Source organism: Apium graveolens, chromosome 10, assembly GCF_009905375.1.
Source record: "Apium graveolens cultivar Ventura chromosome 10, ASM990537v1, whole genome shotgun sequence".
Taxonomy (NCBI): domain Eukaryota; kingdom Viridiplantae; phylum Streptophyta; class Magnoliopsida; order Apiales; family Apiaceae; genus Apium; species Apium graveolens.
In genome coordinates this window covers 191,989,080-192,008,473 of record NC_133656.1, presented here as the reverse complement: position 1 = coordinate 192,008,473, position 19,394 = coordinate 191,989,080, and positions in this window count along the sequence as shown.

The window sequence follows — 19,394 nt, the reverse complement described above, 5'->3', positions numbered from 1 at the left end:
ACAAAAAAATTAAGATACATTCATAAAATTGAAAATGTGAATACTATAAGAAAAATGATAAGACTCTTACTTCTTCTTCTTCCAATCCGATGTATCCTTTTCTTGACACTCGGTGTGGATATTTCCGTTGTCCCACTCTTTCACTCTGTTTTTTATTCTCTTCCTGTATACAAAATAAATCTTGTTGATTACTGTATTTTTACAATTAAATCTACTCCCAAAAAACCAAAAAAAAATATGGTCCTAAATTTAAATAAATATATATATATATATAAAAGTAATGCATACCTCCCACTCTTTTGTGACTCTAGCTGCAACAAATCGTCTCCATATTTTCTTCCCGACAAAAGCATATTGCTTTGGTGGCTTCTGTAACTTCTTCTTCTGCCCAAAAAAAGGCATCACATGTTCCGCTGTTAGTTTAGCCTTAAAATTTCTCCATTTTACGCCTGCCGACTGTAAAATCCTCTTCCGACTTTCAGGAATCAGTTCGAACGTATCCTGAAGCACAAATTTAACAAGTTCAGACAGTGCAAATTTTTTTAAATAAAAACCATGAGATTAATGTCAATTGCGATTGTAAATGACATACCTCAAGATCATTCCATATTTCTTGTTTCAGTTCAGGGTCAACCTTCGGCCAAGTCGGAATGTCAATTGGCACCATTGTCCTTGCCAACATACCTATGTAGGACTGCAGTTTGTGCCGTTCGTCTCCAACTGGAACTGCAACTCGATTGAACCGAAAATTCAATTTCTCTCCCCGCGCTTTCTTCATCACCACTTTGTGCATAGCACAAACGCCTCGTGCTGCTCCAGATGTCCTACTTTTGGTAGATTGTGTAGTACTTTCAGTGGGTTGTGGAGTTGTCTGTTGGGGAACAATGGTGTCCGCAAGAGCAACCGGGTCAGGATTTGGTACCACTGGAACAATGGTGTCCGCTGGAACAATGTGATTTTCATCCAATGATTCTTTAGAATGTTTTTTAGATTTTTTTTCTATATTTATTATATTTCCTGCATTAACCAAAAGGAGTAGAAATAAGAGATAAGAGATATTTTTATCAGTTGCTTCTACAAATTCTAGTACTTACACTAATAATAAAACTCCAAGTAATTATATCATACATTTCTACAATAAAAAGTTGATAAATAAACTCCAAGTTTTTTCGATACCATCCATAATTCTACACTACAACACTTAATTTTACATAATTCTGAGAATCCTATTTTTAAACAAAACTATAAATCAAGTGAATATGATTTTTAATCCTTGGATCGCTTCTTCAGCTAGATTCCTTCGCCGTCCTTTCTTTTATTGCCAACATTAGACTCTTCGCCGTCATCAACACCACAATCAACTATGGGGATGTTAGAGCAGAATGGAGGGTTTTCTAGAATTGTGTCTCCAAGATCATCATCATTGAATATCTCGTGATAGTCTCTAGTTGTTGAGGTCAATACGACTGACGAGTTAGAATCAACGGGATCTTCAACATAGAAAATTTGTTTCACTTGATCAACGGACACATATTTGTCATTCTTGTGGCCTTTTCGACTAAGGTCCATAAGTGTGAAGCCAAGTTCATCAGCCTTTACGCCTCTGTCATAGTCTGCCCATTTGCACAAGAACAACGGGGCTTTAAATGAGTGGTAATCCAATTCCCATATTTCTTCAATCCTCCCGTAAAATATCATATCACTCTCTACGGGATTTAAATCCTTAGCACTAGAAAGTCAAAATAGTAAATGATGTTTTCCTGCTAGCCACCTTATCGTTTCAGAAACACCTTCGACTTTCTCGTTCAATTCAGTCATAACTTTGTTCTCAAACAATTCAGCAAATAGCCTATTATGCTCCCCAATCATCCACTGAATAGTCTTTTTTTTTCCTTCATAAATTTTTTCAAGCAACTCCTTATGCATCCTTTGAAAATACATAAATTTTTTGGTTACAAACTAAAATAATGCTTATACAAAATTAATCAATAAAAGAAAAAGAAAAGTGACTTACTTAATATATGGAAACACTTCACTGTTGTTTAAGAGGACGTGTAAATGCGCCTCATCTTGTTCTTTCTCTTTAACAAATTTAACTGTTGCAGCCGATAATGAACAAGAAAGTTTGCCTTAGTCCTTCGGAAGACCGGCAGTTATGAAACTATTTCTAAAAAACTCAGCGCAAAATTCTACAGATTCTTCTTTCTAGTATGCTTCGGCTATACAACCTTCTGGAAAATAACGGTTTCGCTCGTAACTTTTCAACACTTTATTAAAACGCTCAAATGGATACATCCATCTATAGAAAACTGGTCCACATAAATGCAATTCCCTGACCAGGTGCACTATTAGATGTATCATTATATCAAAAAAAGAAGGCGGAAATATTTTTTCGAGCTCACATAAGGTTAATACCACATCAGCTTGCAATTTATCAAGTTTGATACATCAACAATTTTGTTGCACAAAGTATTGAAAAAGAAGCAGAGTCTTACTATGCTAACTCTAACATTCTTCGGAAGTACATAACGAATTGCGACCAGGAGTAATTGTTGAAGGAGTACATGGTAGTCGTGAGACTTCATCCCAAATATCTTTAAATCCGCCATGGATACACAATTTCTGATGTTTGAGGAATGCCCATATGGCAACTTCATTGATGAAAGTGATTTCAGCACTTTTCTTTTTTCAGCTTTTGTTAGAGTAAAACTGGAAGGAGGTAGGTAAGTTCTTTTTTCTCCTACTTCTGGAGCTAAATCAGTTCTAACCCCCATTTCCATCATATCTAGCTGAGATGCCTCACTATCTTTGGACTTATGTTTTAAATTCAGTAACGTCCCAACTAGACTATTGCACACATTTTTCTCAATATGCATAATATCGAGGCAGTGACGAACGTGATGGAATTTCGAGTATTCCAACTCAAAAAATACCGACTTCTTCTTCCAAGCACAGTCCACCTTCTTCGACTTCTTTACTTCCTTTCCATAAGAAAATTTAATATTTTCTTTTCGTGCCAACACCTCTTATCCGGAAAGGGGTTGCCTTGGCTATCCAAACTCTTGTTGACCATTAAAGGCTACCTTCTTCTTCCTGTATGGATGATGCCTAGGCAAATACCAACGATGAACTTGGTAACATATTTTCCTACTATAAGGTAAATAGTTAGCAACGATATCATCACCACGAACTGGACAACCCAAATAACCCTTGTTGACACAGCCAGACAAATTACCATATGCCGGGAAATCGTCCATAACAAAGTCGCCCTTAAAGTGAAAAAAGTTTTTGTGAAGGCATCGTATACATTCGGTTCACCTTCTTCCTAAAGCTTTTTCAAATCATCAACTAACGGTTGTAAGAACACATCAAGGTTGTTACCTGGTTGATGTGGACTGGAGACCAATATAGTTAACATCATAAATTTCCTCTTCATACATAACCACGGAGGACGATTATATGTTACCAATACTACCGGCCAACAAGAATACCGATTAGTCAGCCCATTATTATGTGGGTTAATACCATCAGCCGACAAAGCTAGTCGAAGATTTCTTGGCTCACTTCCGAAGGTAGGCCACCTGTAATCGATATTCCGCCAAGAAGGAGAGTCGGCATGGTATCGCATCTGGCCATCATGAATTATTTGGTTGGAATGCCATGTCAACAACTCAGCTGTCAAAGAAGATTTAAACATCCGTTTAAATCTCGGGATGATCGGAAAGTACCACATAACTTTTGCCGGGATTTTATACCTTTCTCTACAATCCTTACCCACCTTTCAGTGAGATAGCTTGCACTTTGGACACTCCGAAGCAGTCTCATTTACACCCCTGTATAGAACACATTCATTGGGACACGCGTGGAATTTTGTATACTCGAGGCCTAAATTCAAAAGAGTCTTCTTTGCTTCATATGCGTTAACAGGTAATGCATTATCCTGAGGTAGGGATGAGCCAATTGTAGAGAGAAGATCGCTAAATGCTCTATCACTCACACCGAATCTCGCTTTCCAGTTATGTAATTTTAACACTGAATCTAATTTTGTGCAGTCGCTGCCCTCAAATAAAGGTTGTTGAGCATCGGCCACAAACCTCTTAAAATCATACGAGTCTTTATCGTAGTGATCGCCCCCTGATTTACCCCCCGGATTACGATATGCTACTTCACAAACCACAGCAGCTTGTGAAGCACCAGCAGCCGCCACTTCCGATGCAGCAGCCGCTTCTGATGCAGCTTCAAAGGCTGATTTAAATGCATCTGCATTCTGCTCCTCTTCATGAGGAGGCACTGTGCTACCAACAGACGACCTACCAGTCTTGAATCTGTGCCAAATCCAATCGACATACCCAAGACTAAAACCATTCTCGTAGAGATGACCCCTTATTACTTTGACCGTAAATTTCTTAAAATTAATATATTTACAGCAGGGTCAAGGTATTTTTTAGGATTTTAACAATTTTCTTCGGCGTAAATCAAAAACTTTTCAACCCCGAATTCATATTCCAATGAATCCCTCTCTTTTGAAATCCAATCTTTCTCCATATTCATAGGATAACCTATTTCCTACCTAATTTTCATATCAAATATTTCAAAAAAACAACGTAAAATACTGTGCACGCCACTAGACAATAAACATAGCAAATTAATATAATTTGTAATGAGCAGAATCAAACACCACCCGACGCCGATGCTCATAAAGAATTAGCTTCCATAGGCCAAGAAAACTCTATTCACATGCTAACTATCATTTCTCAAACAAGAATCAGAACTTTTAGTGGGTTTATGTTATTCCTAGAAGACTAACAATGAGATTTACAGAAGGGGGGTTGAATGTAAATCTCAAAACTTTTTCAAGTTTTGAGCAGTTTATAAAGTTGTGTGTTCAAGAAGAACAAGTGTGTGAATTGCTTTAAGCTAATACAGACAGATATATATTCAAGCACAAATGTAAAGAACACAACAGACCTTAAAAACTTTTCTGGTGGATTTGTTGTTCCACCAGAGATGGTATATTAGAAAATCTGTGTTCAACAATGTTGATCACAGCTGCATCCTAGTACAAACTAGATGAATTTTCTCTCAAGATATTTCTTAACAGCTCTGGAAAAATCTATCTAATTACTAGCTTCTTCTTGGTTCATATATATTACCAAGTGTACAAGTGAAAAACAATATAAAATTACAATAGTAAAATAAGTTCTTCACTTGCTTCTTTTCCTGTTCACTCAAGTACTTTGTTGACTATTGCAACTTTGTACAAAAGAAGAACGGCTGCTTTTTCTGTTGATCCTGAAATTCGGCTACCACATCTCAGTTTTCTCTGTCAACCCACGTGCCTCTGCTTGTAGGTACAACTACCACTTATCAACGGCTGATTAGCAGAACATCCGTTGAAGCTTTCATCCGTTGATGACTTCATCCGTTGAAGGATGTTATCCGTTGAAGCTTTCATCCGTTGATGCTCTCATCCGTTGAAGGATGTTATCCGTTGAAGCTTTAGAGACATCCGTTGAAGCTTAGCTTCTCATCCGTTGAAGGTCTTTTAAGTCATCCGTTGATACCACTTCATTTATACAAAATTACAAGGCATGAAATATTTACAATTGGCCTTCCTATCTGCATATCATCTAGTAGTCAACATGACTCATAGTTTCTCTCAACTTCTAAGAATTACAATTTTAAATACAGAGACTGAAATATGCTACAATACTAGACTTATTTCTAAGTAAAGCTACACCATCAACGGATAGCCAAAGTGGTCTTATCCGTTGAGGCTACAGACACTAAATTTCTACTTAAGTGTTTTGTTAAACATATCATCAAACTAATGCACATATATTCCTAACAATCTCCCCCTATTTATGTCTATAAGAACTGTAGGCATAAATTCAGGGTTAACTTGATGATAACAAAACACTTAACAAATATTTGAATTGAAACTAAGTAGAAATATAAAGAGTGCTGCAAAAGTGTATGTACTAGGAGGTAATTGAAGATTTACAGTATTTCCAAGGGTGCTCCTCTAGCCTGAGCAAAACATCATTTTCTTCTTTGTTCCCTGGTTTTCTTTCCTAGCCCTTTGTCATTTCCCTCAATTTGGAGTTGGAGTTTTCTGAAGAATTCAGCTTCATCTTCATCACTGATATCCAACTTAGATTGCATTTCCTTGAGAGTTTCATTGCTGGCAATCTTGAGTTGGTCTTCAAGTCTGAAAAATCTTCTGACTCCTTTGTCATCTCTAAATTCCATCAACCAATGAGGTGATTTGTGAATTTTAGTTCCCCTTTCTTGTATGAGTAAGGTTCTGGGTAAAGCATTTGGTTCCCTCCAAGTCTTCCTTATGTTGGCAATCTTGTTGAGAATTTCAGTCTTGGCTGTTCTGGTAAAGCCAGAATCCTTTTTGATGGCTGAAAAGACTCTGATCAAGGTAGAGTAGCCTTCATTTAGAATCCTGTGGAGAGGCCATGTTCTTTCCCCAGCTCCTTTATATCTGAACACTAATCTTTCTGGTAACTGTCTGTAGGCAGCTATTCCCCTTACATCCTCCAGCTCATCCAGATAGAGTTCAATGTCTGAAATTTCTTTTATGTCACAGATGTGAACATAATCATCTTTAGAAATGGGTGACTTAGGTTTAGGTTTTTGTTTTTGAGTGAATTTCTTAGAGGTTGTGGGAGGTGTAGATTTTGGTTTTCTTTTCTGTTTCTTTGGTGGTGGAAGAGTGGTTAGAAAGGTAGGCAATGTGATGTTGTCCCAATCAATAGGTTCCTCTTTTGGAATGATTGGTTCACCATGGATATTTATAGAGGGATCAGTAACAAAAGGTTCAGGTATGGAAGGTAGTGGTTTAGATGTAGATTTGGTATCTTCAGGGTTATCTTCACTCCTTCTGTGTGCCTTGGCCTTTCTTCTGTTTCCCTTCTGCCATTCCTCTCTTTCCTCCATATTTTCACCAAATATGCTCCCAAGAACCTCATCTAAGTTAGCAATCTTTTCTTCACCCCTGACTTCAATTCCTTTCATTTCTTCAACTTGGCTTGACTTTAGCTGTTTTTCAAGCTTTGCTTGTGCTCTTTTGTCAGCCTTTAATTGCTTGGCTTCTTCTTTCTTAGCTATTGAGAATTTGGGATGTCCTTGCATCACACATATGCTCTTTCCCTCTCTAATGATAATAGCTCTATTTCTCCTTACAGCCTCATCCATGGACTTTTTGAGATAGGCAATACTCCTGCCTAAGATCTTGTTCTCATCATCTTTTGAAGGAGGAAAGTCCACTTCTTTTAAAGGATTCTTTGTTGAGTCCTTATTGGATCTTTCATTGGGCTTGAGGATTATAGCTTGTAGCTCTTTGGAAGAAGCTTCTCCATCCTTAAGACTCCCTACTGGCATGAGCTCCATGTTGATTGGTTCAATCTTTGTGCTAAATTTCACAGATGTTGATTTATTTTGTGTAGAACCAAACACCAATTGCAACCTCTCATCAATTCTCCTCCATTGTTCTTTCATTTGTATTTCAGCTGCTGCTAGCTGAATCAAATCAATTCCATCAGATTTTCCCTTGATTTGAATGATTGGAGAGGTAGTGATGGCAGGAACTAGCACTTTAGATATCTGAATCTTTGTAGAGGGCTCTCCTTCCCCTTCCCTTTTATTCTCCCCCTTTTTGTTATCATCAAGGAGAGGGGTCAAGCCTTGTGCTTTTGCCAGCTGCATTAGGAGATTGGTTTGAGATTGTTGGTTGAGAAGAAGGGTGGCCACAGAATCTTCAATTCCTTGAACTCTGTCTTCCAACTTGGCCAGCCTTTGTTCAGTAACTGATTCCTTTTTCAATCTCGAAACCAAGTCCTGCAAAGTACCATAGGGCATGACTGAATCCAATTTTTCTGAAGTGAAGGATTTCAAGTCAGCAATATCTTTCCTGAGATCATTTAGACTCATATCTTGCTTTACTTTCTGCAACTTCATGAGATGCAGTGAGTCCAGGTGAGCTTGGAGGATAGCCTTGATATTTGCATTTGAAGTGTTCTGAATGGCCTGTTGAATAGTGATGATTTGTTTGACCAGGTGGACATTGAATTCACCTGTTCTATGCTCCTTAGTCAGGGCCCATTCAGGTAGATTAGGAATGGAACTAGGGTCTTCATCTCCCCCTATGTTCATGCTTCCATCAGAAGAAATAGAGTCATCATCATCAGAATTTACTCCAAATTCCTCAGATGGCTCACCAGCTGTAGAAGGCATCCTGTTAATAGCAGCTTTATCCCTTTGAAGAGATTCTGTTGAGTGCACTAGATGTAGTGTCCTCTCTGCCTCCTCATTGCCCTGAGCAGCCAACAGTTGATAGGCTGTCACAGGATGAGTAAAAGTGTCAGCATCCAAGGAAATGTTATCAATTACAGCTTTGTAATGTTGCTGAAATTGTCTTTCCTTTTCAGCATCATCCACAATCATTGACTCATGAGCAATGGCTGGTTCCACCCTTGTATCAACTGTACCTGCTTTTCTCTCTTTTTCTCTATGTTCTTGCATCAGGGGCTCCCCCTGGCTCACACATCTCACTCCCTCACCTTCACCTTCTAAGGTGGTACTCCACTCACTGACTTTTGCCATGCTGGAAGAAATAGCATGCATTTTTGTGCTCTCAATCTCTCCTTTTGCCTGGGAGCAACCCAGCCTCTCACTCAAATTTTCACTCCCTGCCCTCAATCCTAAAAGTGATTGCACAGTATTCATGTCTTCTACACTTGGAATCATTTCAGTTATTTGTGTAGAGACTATCAACGGATGTGGAATATCCGTTGAAGTTGAAACTGTTGTTATCAACGGATAACTGCTGTTAAGCTTATCCGTTGAAGAGCAACCACTTGTCAACGGATGAGTGATATCCATTGAAGAAGGAAAAGAAGATGAAATTGAAAGTGATATAACTGTTGAATCTGTATAGATTGATTTGATATGTGTTGATACAGATCCTTCAATTATATCTGAAAGAATTTGCGGGTGATCCAACAAATCATCTAAAAGATGATGATCACCTGTATTTGAGTGGGGCTTCTCCCTGAGTTGTAAAGAGGGAGAATCAGGAATTGATGGGAATAGCATATCCACATCCAGAGATGGTGAAGAAGTATTTGGTGATTGATGTGTAGTTATTGTGAGAGAATGGGGCTGTGACTCCACATTTATTGGAGTCACATCAAACTGAGTTTGAGAAGGCACAGAGACAGATGGATGTATCTGTGCAGTGTGTGCACCCTGTGTAGAAGATTGGGTTCTAGCCTTCTTTCTTCTAATAAAGGCTTTTGTAGGTGAGTGTTTGGCTTTAGTGTCCCTCCCTCTTTTGTTCTGTGTTCCTGGATGGGAACTCTTTTCAATAGTAACATCCTTTTGGGAGGATGCTACTAGGGATGTGCTAGAGACCTTTTCAACCACCACAGCTTTTTGAGAAACTGGGGCTTGGCTAGCTTGGGAAGCACTCAACTCTCCTTCCTTATCCTGGGGGTTTCTTTGATGTTCACCCCTCCCCTCACCACTCACACCCTGATCACTTCCCTCAGGGTTAATGGTTGTTGTTACAACTGTTGTCTTTTGAGAAACAACAGAGGTGGTTTTCTTTGTCTTGGATTTTGAAAGTTTGGATTTGGCGACCTTGGTAGAAATCTGTTGGGGCATTGACACAGATTTCATGGCCACACTAGAAGATAAAGAAATAGAGGGGTTGGAAGAAGTAGGAGTTGTAGAAGCAATTACCTCACCTACCTGGGGTGCATTCATGATTGGTAAATATACCAATTGCACACTGCTGTTAAGATCCATTCTCTTCAAGTCTGCAAGAACTCTTTTCTCTTGTGCCCAGCACTTGAGTTTATTATTCTCATTGATTATGACTAAACCTTCAGCAACATGGTTAGCCAATAACATAAAGAATCTAGCATAATAGATGTTATTAGGTCTATTAGCTTTGTTACCTAATCTAGTACCTAATTCTAGCATCACATAGTTGCTAAAGTTAAAGTACCTATCAGAAACAAGCATATAGAACATGTTAACAAGAGATGAAGTTATGGCATCAAAATTACTAATTTTCCCAGAGAAAACCTTTATGAAGGCATCCCCAAGAAAACTCCATTCTTTCCTAAGGCCTTTTCGTCTAATACCCCCTAAATTAGCAGAGTTAAGAGAGTAACCTATGGAATCTAACATGCTGGATACATCACTATCAGTGTGTGGTGTCATGGCATTGTTCTCAGGTAATTTAAAACATGCTTGTAAGTCATCACAGTTTATACAGTGATTTTTACCTTTGAGAGTGAAGGAGATAGTCATATCCATGGAGTTGAACTCAGCAGTTGTCCAAATCTCCTCAACTACTTCACAGAAAATCGTTGGGGCTTCCAGCATTGCATAGCTAAGTTTACAGTTTTTGATGAAGTCCATCATTTTGTGATAATCTGAGTGGGCTTCATTCTTCTCTACCAGAGCTATGAAATTATTCTTCTCGTAGATGAACCCAGATTGAGACATAATCTTCACGACTGGTGCCATTGTTGTGAGTAGAAATTGCAGAGAATAACTTGAGGGTTTTGCAGAGAGAAAATGGTAAATGCTTGAAATTCTAAGAAAGCGTAAAGTAATAATGAACAATCAGAAGGGCTTATATGCTTTTAAAAAAAAAATAAATAAAGGATTAATCAATAAATAGGTGTTGGTGAATTTCAGCCGTTTAAGAATAAACTGTAAGTATTCTAATAACTACCTTTAAAACCAATACATACAGATGTATGTATGGTATCAACGGTTAAGAAAATAGAATCAACGGCTGTGAAACACCTCAAACGTCTGATGTGACATTTCAACGGATAATGTAAATTGTCATCCGTTGAAAGGTACTTCAGCTTTATCCGTTGACGGATAAAAGTTCCAGAGATATACTTGTCTTTCAACGGATAATGAATATCCGTTGATAGAGCAATTTTGACTTTCAACGGATAGGGAACATCCGTTGATGGAATAAACTTTGTTAAAAGTCAAATTTGTTCTAGCAACTAATATATTTCAGGCTCCACATCAAATTGCAAAGAAGACATGAATTTTAAGAGTAATTAAGCATACCTAGCTCACTTACCAATCTTGTGAATGTTGATTCATCAAGTGGCTTGGTAAATATGTCAGCAATTTGTTGTTCACTTGGAACAAAATGTAGTTCTACTGTACCATTCATGACATGCTCCCTGATGAAATGGTACTTAATATCAATGTGCTTGGTCCTTGAGTGCTGCACAGGATTCTCTGTTATGGCTATGGCACTTGTGTTGTCACAAAAGATAGGTATTCTATCAACATGAAGTCCATAATCAAGGAGTTGATTCCTCATCCATAACATTTGAGAACAGCAACTTCCAGCAGCAATGTATTCAGCCTCAGCTGTAGAAGTAGAGACTGAATTTTGCTTTTTGCTAAACCATGATACAAGCTTGTTTCCCAGGAATTGACAGGAGCCTGTTGTACTTTTCCTGTCTATTTTGCAACCTGCATAGTCTGCATCTGAATAACCAATTAGATCAAAGCCAGATTCTCTAGGATACCAAATTCCTAAATTTGGTGTACCCTTGAGATATCTGAAAATTCTCTTGATAGCAATTAAGTGAGACTCCCTAGGATCAGCTTGAAATCTCGCACACAGACATGTAGCAAACATTATATCTGGTCTGCTAGCAGTTAAATATAAAAGTGAACCAACCATGCCTCTATAACTTGTAATGTCCACAGACCTTTCAGTCTTATTTAATTCAAGTTTGGTGGCAGTGGCCATGGGAGTTTTTGCAGATGAACATTCCATTAAGTCAAACTTCTTTAAAAGATCATGAATATATTTAGTTTGACTAATGAAAATTCCATTACTAACTTGTTTAATTTGTAAACCAAGAAAATAGGTTAGTTCTCCCATTAGGCTCATTTCATAATTACTTTGCATTAGCTTAGCAAACTTCTTACAAAGATTATTATCTTTAGAACCAAATATTATGTCATCTACATAAATTTGAACAAGTATACTAGAGCCATTAACATTTCTAAAGAAGAGAGTTTTATCAACAGTACCTCTAGTGAAGTGATTCTCCAAAAGAAATTTTGATAATGTTTCATACCAGGCTCTAGGTGCTTGCTTCAGTCCATAGAGTGCTTTCAACAGATAATACACATAGTCTGGAAAATTTGGATCTTCAAATCCTGGAGGTTGACTTACATAGACTTCTTCCTCTAATTTCCCATTTAGAAATGCACTCTTGACATCCATTTGATAGACTTTGAAATTGGCATGGGCTGCATAGGCTAGAAAGATTCTGATAGCTTCAAGTCTTGCAACAGGAGCATATGTCTCATCAAAATCTATTCCCTCTTGCTGAGAATAGCCTTTAGCAACCAATCTGGCTTTATTCCTTATGATAATGCCATTTTCATCCATCTTATTTCTGAATACCCATTTTGTATCAATAGGACTCTTGTTCTTTGGTTTGGGTACCAGCTTCCAAACTTGGTTTCTCTCAAATTGGTTTAGCTCTTCCTGCATAGCTAATATCCAATCTGGATCCAATAAGGCTTCTTCCACTTTCTTAGGTTCCTCCTGAGATAGAAAACTACTATACAGACATTCATCTTGAGTAGCTCTTCTTGTTTGCACTTTAGATGATGCATCACCAATGATCAGTTCAAAGGGATGATTCTTGGTCCATTTCCTTTGAGGTGGAAGATGAGCTCTAGATGAGGTGATCTCAGTATTGTCATGATGTGAGATAGAGTTTTGATTAGTTGAAACTCCCCCTGAGTTGTTGGTCCTTTGCAGGGAACTTGGAGTTCCATCAATTAATGATGTAAATTGATTATCAGTTGATGAGCTATGATCAACGGATGTTTCATTAAGTACTTCAACGGATGATGCACAATGTCTTTCAACGGATGCTGAATTTTGTGCATTATCCAGGAGCAAATTTTGTATTCCTTTTGAAGTGTCGTCTCCATCAATCTCTTCTTCACTATCATCACAATATATTTCAATATTGTCAAATTTGAGTCTCTCATAATGTTCCTCATCTGTTAGTCCATCAATCTTTTTATCATCAAACACAACATGCACAGATTCCATAACAATGTTGGTTCTTAGATTGTAGACCCTATAAGATTTTCCAGCTGAATAACCAACAAATATTCCTTCATCAGCCTTTGCATCAAACTTCCCTTTATGGTCAGATTGATTCCTTAGTATAAAACATTTACATCCAAAGACATGAAGAAAGTTTAGAGTTGGTTTTCTTTTCTTGAACAACTGATAAGGAGTCATGCCTTTAGCTTGATTGATCAGAGAAATATTTTGAGTGAAACAGGCACAATTAACAGCTTCAGCCCAAAAATATGTTGGTAACTTTGATTCTTCAAGCATTGTTCTGGCAGCCTCAATTAAAGATCTGTTCTTTCTTTCAACTACCCCATTTTGCTGAGGTGTTCTTGGAGCTGAGAACTCATGCATGATTCCATTTTCTTCACAGAACAGCCTTAATGTCAAATTCTTGAATTCAGTTCCATTGTCACTCCTGATGTTTCTTACTTTTAAGTCAGGATGATTATTGACTTGCCTGATGTGATTGATAATGATTTCACTTGCTTCATCCTTTGATCCAAGAAAACAGACCCATGTGAACTTTGAGAAATCATCTACAATCACTAAACAATATCTTTTTCTTGCTATTGACAATACATTGACTGGTCCAAACAAATCCATATGTAACAGCTGTAATGGTTCATCAATTGTTGTTTCAAGCTTCTTCTGAAATGATGCTTTCCTTTGTTTGCCTTTCTGACAAGCATCACACAGACCATCCCTTGAGAATTCAACAAGAGGAATTCCTCTTACTAAGTCCTTTTTGACTAGATCATTCATTGTCTTGAAATTCAAATGGGATAGCTTCTTGTGCCATAGCCAACTCTCAACTGAACTTGCTTTGCTGAAAAGACAAGTAATAGATTCTGCATCTGTAGAGTTGAAGTCAGCTAAGTACACATTTCCTTTTCTAACTCCAGTTAGAACCACTTTGTTGTCTTTCTTACTAGTGACAACACAGGCTTCAGAATTGAAGGAAACTGTATTCCCTCTATCACATAGTTGACTGATACTCAGTAAGTTGTGCTTGAGACCATCAACTAATGCAACTTCTTCAATGATGACATTCCTTGTTGAAATCAAGCCATATCCCATAGTAAACCCTTTGCTGTCATCTCCAAAGGTTATGCTGGGGCCAGCTCTCTCTTTAAACTCTGTGAGCAGGGAGAAATCTCCAGTCATGTGTCTTGAACAGCCACTGTCCAAGTACCATAGATTTCTTCTATTTTCCTGCACACCACAAAATCAATCAATTTGATTTTGGTACCCAAGTTTCCTTGGGTCCATTCTTGTTAGCCTTTCTCCTAGACTTCATTCCTCCTGCATCTTTAGACTTAGGTGAGTTTGAGTCAACCTTGGTCTTAGATGTGGTTGGTTGAGGTGTAGGGTTAGTCACAACATTATCCAGCACATTTATAGTATTATTAGGCATGGATTGTGCATACATGTTATTCCACATTGGCATATTGTATGGCAATTGAGGCATACTGAATGCAGCAAGATAAGAATTGTTAAAATATGGCATGTTTGCAAAATGTGCATAAGGATTTTGTTGAGACATAACAGGCAGAGCATGTAGAGGTGATACAGACATGTTAGGCATGGAAGAGGGTACAGTTATGGGAGATTTCTTAATAGATTTACAGTTAGCAGATAGATGATTAACACTACTACAATGCACACAGCTTTTTCTAGGAGCATACTTGTCAGGTGTGTAATTGTTATGTTTGTTAACTCCTACCTTCCCATTTCTGTTGGATTTCCTTTTGGATTCCTTTTTATCCTCAACCATCTTGAGCCTATTGTTTAACTGTTCTAAGGTCATGTGCCCTACATTCACCTTTCTGACATCTTTGGATGTGCTTGCTCCTTCTTTGACAAAGTTCTTTGAAGTTGAACCAAACTTTTTGTTGAGTTTCTTTAGATTTTCTCTTTTAGAAACATCTGCCTGTTTTAATTGAGGAACCTTCAACGGATGTTCCTTTTCTTCCTTCAACGGATAACTTTCATCATCCGTTGATTCCACATCCGTTGACAGTCCATCAATTAATTCCAGTTTCTTTTTATTTTTATCCCAGGCAGTTTCACAGAATGATTCAATTCCTTGGACTTTGGCAATTTGAGCACTTACATCCCTAGATGTTTTCCAGGCTTTAATCACCTCTTGCTCTTTCTCTAATTGATTGGAAAGTATTTCTACTTTCTTAATAGATTCAGCTAGTTCATTTTCAACAGATACACAATGCAGCTTAGTCTTTTCTAGGTCAATTAACTTATCTTCTAACACAGCATTTCTATTACTTAAAAACAGATTGTTCTCTTTAATCCTACTATTTTCTTTAGCAAGAGATTTAAGAGATACACGCAAATGATACAGTTCAGTAGACATGTCATTAAAAGCATCATTGCACTCTTCTTTAGTAAGCTGTGTTATATCAGTAGTAATTACCTGGTTGCTTGATGAACTAACTTCATTCTCCTCAGAATCAGCCATGAGAGCCAAGTTAACATATTCCATGTCTTCATCCTCTTCTTCTCCATCAGCTGCCCAGTCTCTTTCTTGAGTAATGAAAGCCCTTTCCTTCTGTTTGAGCAGATCAAAATATTTCTTTTTGTAATCTACTTGTTCAAATTTCTTCTTTTCAGAGGTTGGCTTTCTGCACTCACTTGCAAAGTGTCCACTCATACCACAATTAAAACACTTGAACTTGGATTTGTCCACCATGTTCTTATGGGGTTTAGTGGCTCTAGTGTTTTTCCTGAACTTCATCTTTGCAAATCTCCTGGACAGAAATGCAAGATGCTCATCAATACCATCAGAGTCATCTTGACTGGAGTTGTCTTCATTTTCAGCAACTTGCCCTTTACCCTTGTCTGATTCTGGATTTCTTACACCATCTTTGGAGCTTGATGTAGATCTCACAGTTTCTTTTCTGCATTCTTTCTCATTTTCAGCTACCAATGCAACTGAACCTCCTTTCTTTCTCCCCCTCTCCAATACCTCATCCTGTTCCAACTCTAGTTCATAAGTCTTCAAGATTCCATATAATCTTTCAAGAGTAAAGTCCTTATAATCTTGAGAGTTTCTTAAGGAAACAGTCATGGGTTTCCATTCCTTTGGTAAGGATCTCAAAAATTTAAGATTTGAATCCTTCACCTGGTACACTCTACCATACAGCTTCAGTCCATTCAACAGTTTTTGGAATCTATTGAATGTGTCATTTAAAGATTCATTTTCTTCAAAATGAAAGTGCTCATACTGTTGAATGAGAAGCTGCATTTTGTTCTCTCTTACTTGTTCTGTACCTTCACACAGCAGCTGAACTGTGTCCCAAACCTCTTTGGCAGTTGAACAATTTATCACATTATCAAACATATCCTTGTCAAGACCATTAAACAAAATGTTCATAGCCTTCTTATCCTTGTGGACTTCTTCTGTGTCTTCCATTGTCCATTCTGCTCTGGGTTTTGGAATGGATTGACCAACAGCAATTGTGGCCGTAGCAACTGTGGCTACTTTGTGGGGAATGTGAGGACCATTCTCAATGCAGTTTACATAACCTTCATCTTGGGAGAGTAGATGAAGGTGCATTTTCACCTTCCAGTGGTGATAACTGTCTTTGTCAAGAACTGGGATCTTTACTCCAATATCCTTCTTACTCATCTTTGTTAGATTCCAAGATCTTTAAACTCTTTGTGTGTCAAGAGCCTGCTCTGATACCAATTGTTATTCCTAGAAGACTAACAATGAGATTTACAGAAGGGGGGTTGAATGTAAATCTCAAAACTTTTTCAAGTTTTGAGCAGTTTATAAAGTTGTGTGTTCAAGAAGAACAAGTGTGTGAATTGCTTTAAGCTAATACAGACAGATATATATTCAAGCACAAATGTAAAGAACACAACAGACCTTAAAAACTTTTCTGGTGGATTTGTTGTTCCACCAGAGATGGTATATTAGAAAATCTGTGTTCAACAATGTTGATCACAGCTGCATCCTAGTACAAACTAGATGAATTTTCTCTCAAGATATTTCTTAACAGCTCTGGAAAAATCTATCTAATTACTAGCTTCTTCTTGGTTCATATATATTACCAAGTGTACAAGTGAAAAACAATATAAAATTACAATAGTAAAATAAGTTCTTCACTTGCTTCTTTTCCTGTTCACTCAAGTACTTTGTTGACTATTGCAACTTTGTACAAAAGAAGAACGGCTGCTTTTTCTGTTGATCCTGAAATTCGGCTACCACATCTCAGTTTTCTCTGTCAACCCACGTGCCTCTGCTTGTAGGTACAACTACCACTTATCAACGGCTGATTAGCAGAACATCCGTTGAAGCTTTCATCCGTTGATGACTTCATCCGTTGAAGGATGTTATCCGTTGAAGCTTTCATCCGTTGATGCTCTCATCCGTTGAAGGATGTTATCCGTTGAAGCTTTAGAGACATCCGTTGAAGCTTAGCTTCTCATCCGTTGAAGGTCTTTTAAGTCATCCGTTGATACCACTTCATTTATACAAAATTACAAGGCATGAAATATTTACAATTGGCCTTCCTATCTGCATATCATCTAGTAGTCAACATGACTCATAGTTTCTCTCAACTTCTAAGAATTACAATTTTAAATACAGAGACTGAAATATGCTACAATACTAGACTTATTTCTAAGTAAAGCTACACCATCAACGGATAGCCAAAGTGGTCTTATCCGTTGAGGCTACAGACACTAAATTTCTACTTAAGTGTTTTGTTAAACATATCATCAAACTAATGCACATATATTCCTAACAGTTTATTAAGTACTTGCTCAAAGATTACATTCCCAAACCAACCACTTCTGCTTTTCTAACTCCTCCCAGGTAACCCTTCTTCTCTACCAGGTAATTTTTTTCTTTATAAGCACCATATGTATGTGTTAGTGAAGTGTTCTTTTATAATTTTTTTTATTCCAAGTATGACATCAAAAATCAAAGTTGATTTTTATTACTGAAAAGGTAATGTAATTATCCTTTTCAGTAATCTGCTTGTATCGATTTGGTAGTACAAGACAGGGCATGCATTTTAATGTTTACATTATACTATCAATTGATGAAAGATTTTTACATTATACTATAAATTCTACACAGAACCATCTTCCTGTCATTTTATATGTAAAATATATGTTGTACCAACATATACAGAACAAAAGCGAATTTCGTCTATCATCCCCTAACTATAAAATAATGTTTACATTATTTAACTGAAAATAACATGCATTTCCTAGAGAAAAAAGAGAAAAGAGCAACAAAAATCCTATCATTTAAACAAAATAAAATAAATAAAGACACAGGCATAAGCAAATTAGGGTTTTCTATATGACAAACAACTAATTTCCATACTATAGAATCTGTAACAAGCAACTCAAACAAGCAGATGCAGATAGTTTAAGCTTAAACTAATTAAAAACTAAAAGATTAGGGTTTCAAATTGAAACCCCCAATTCTGAAATTAGGGTTTAATACTTACCTAATTCAAGCTTTAACCTCCAACTTAGCTTCAATCTCCGACTTAAACTTCAACCTTAAACTCTGAGTTGAACTTCAACTCCAACTTTGACTTAATGCAATGAAACCCCCAAATCTACGAGAGCAATTAGGGAAATGAGAGCAACCTTGATGAGAGCAGCAAGGTGAAATCTACACAGGAAGGTGAAATGAGAGCTGAGAGAGGGATAAAATGAGAGATGAGAGAGTGATGAACTGAGAGATGAGAGAGTGATGAAATGATGAATACGTTTTTTGTTTTTGTTTTTTTTGTTTTCAGTTTTTGATTTTAATTTTATTTTTTTTAATAAAAAAGAGGGGGAGGATGTGGGTGAAAAAAGGGGGAAAATTTTACTAAGTCAAAAAACAAGGGGGGGAAACACTTGGAGGGAATGAAAAATTTGGTTAAGGGGGGGGAACGGGGAAGGTGCGTTGATTAATTTTTTTAAAACAAACATATAACATCACTTGGGCTAAAAAACTGATGTTTATAACAACAAAAGACATCGGTTGCCAAAAACCGATGTAGAAAACACCTTTTACATTGGTCAAAAAAGCAACTGATGTCTAAGAGGTGATGTCTATTCTACTTTTTCTAGTAGTGAGTGTCCATTTGAGCAGATAGTGTACACGAGGCGTGAAGGGAATGAGTCTCTTATAATTGGAGTATATGTTGATGACCTACTCATCACTGGAACAAGTGTGACAAGTATTGTA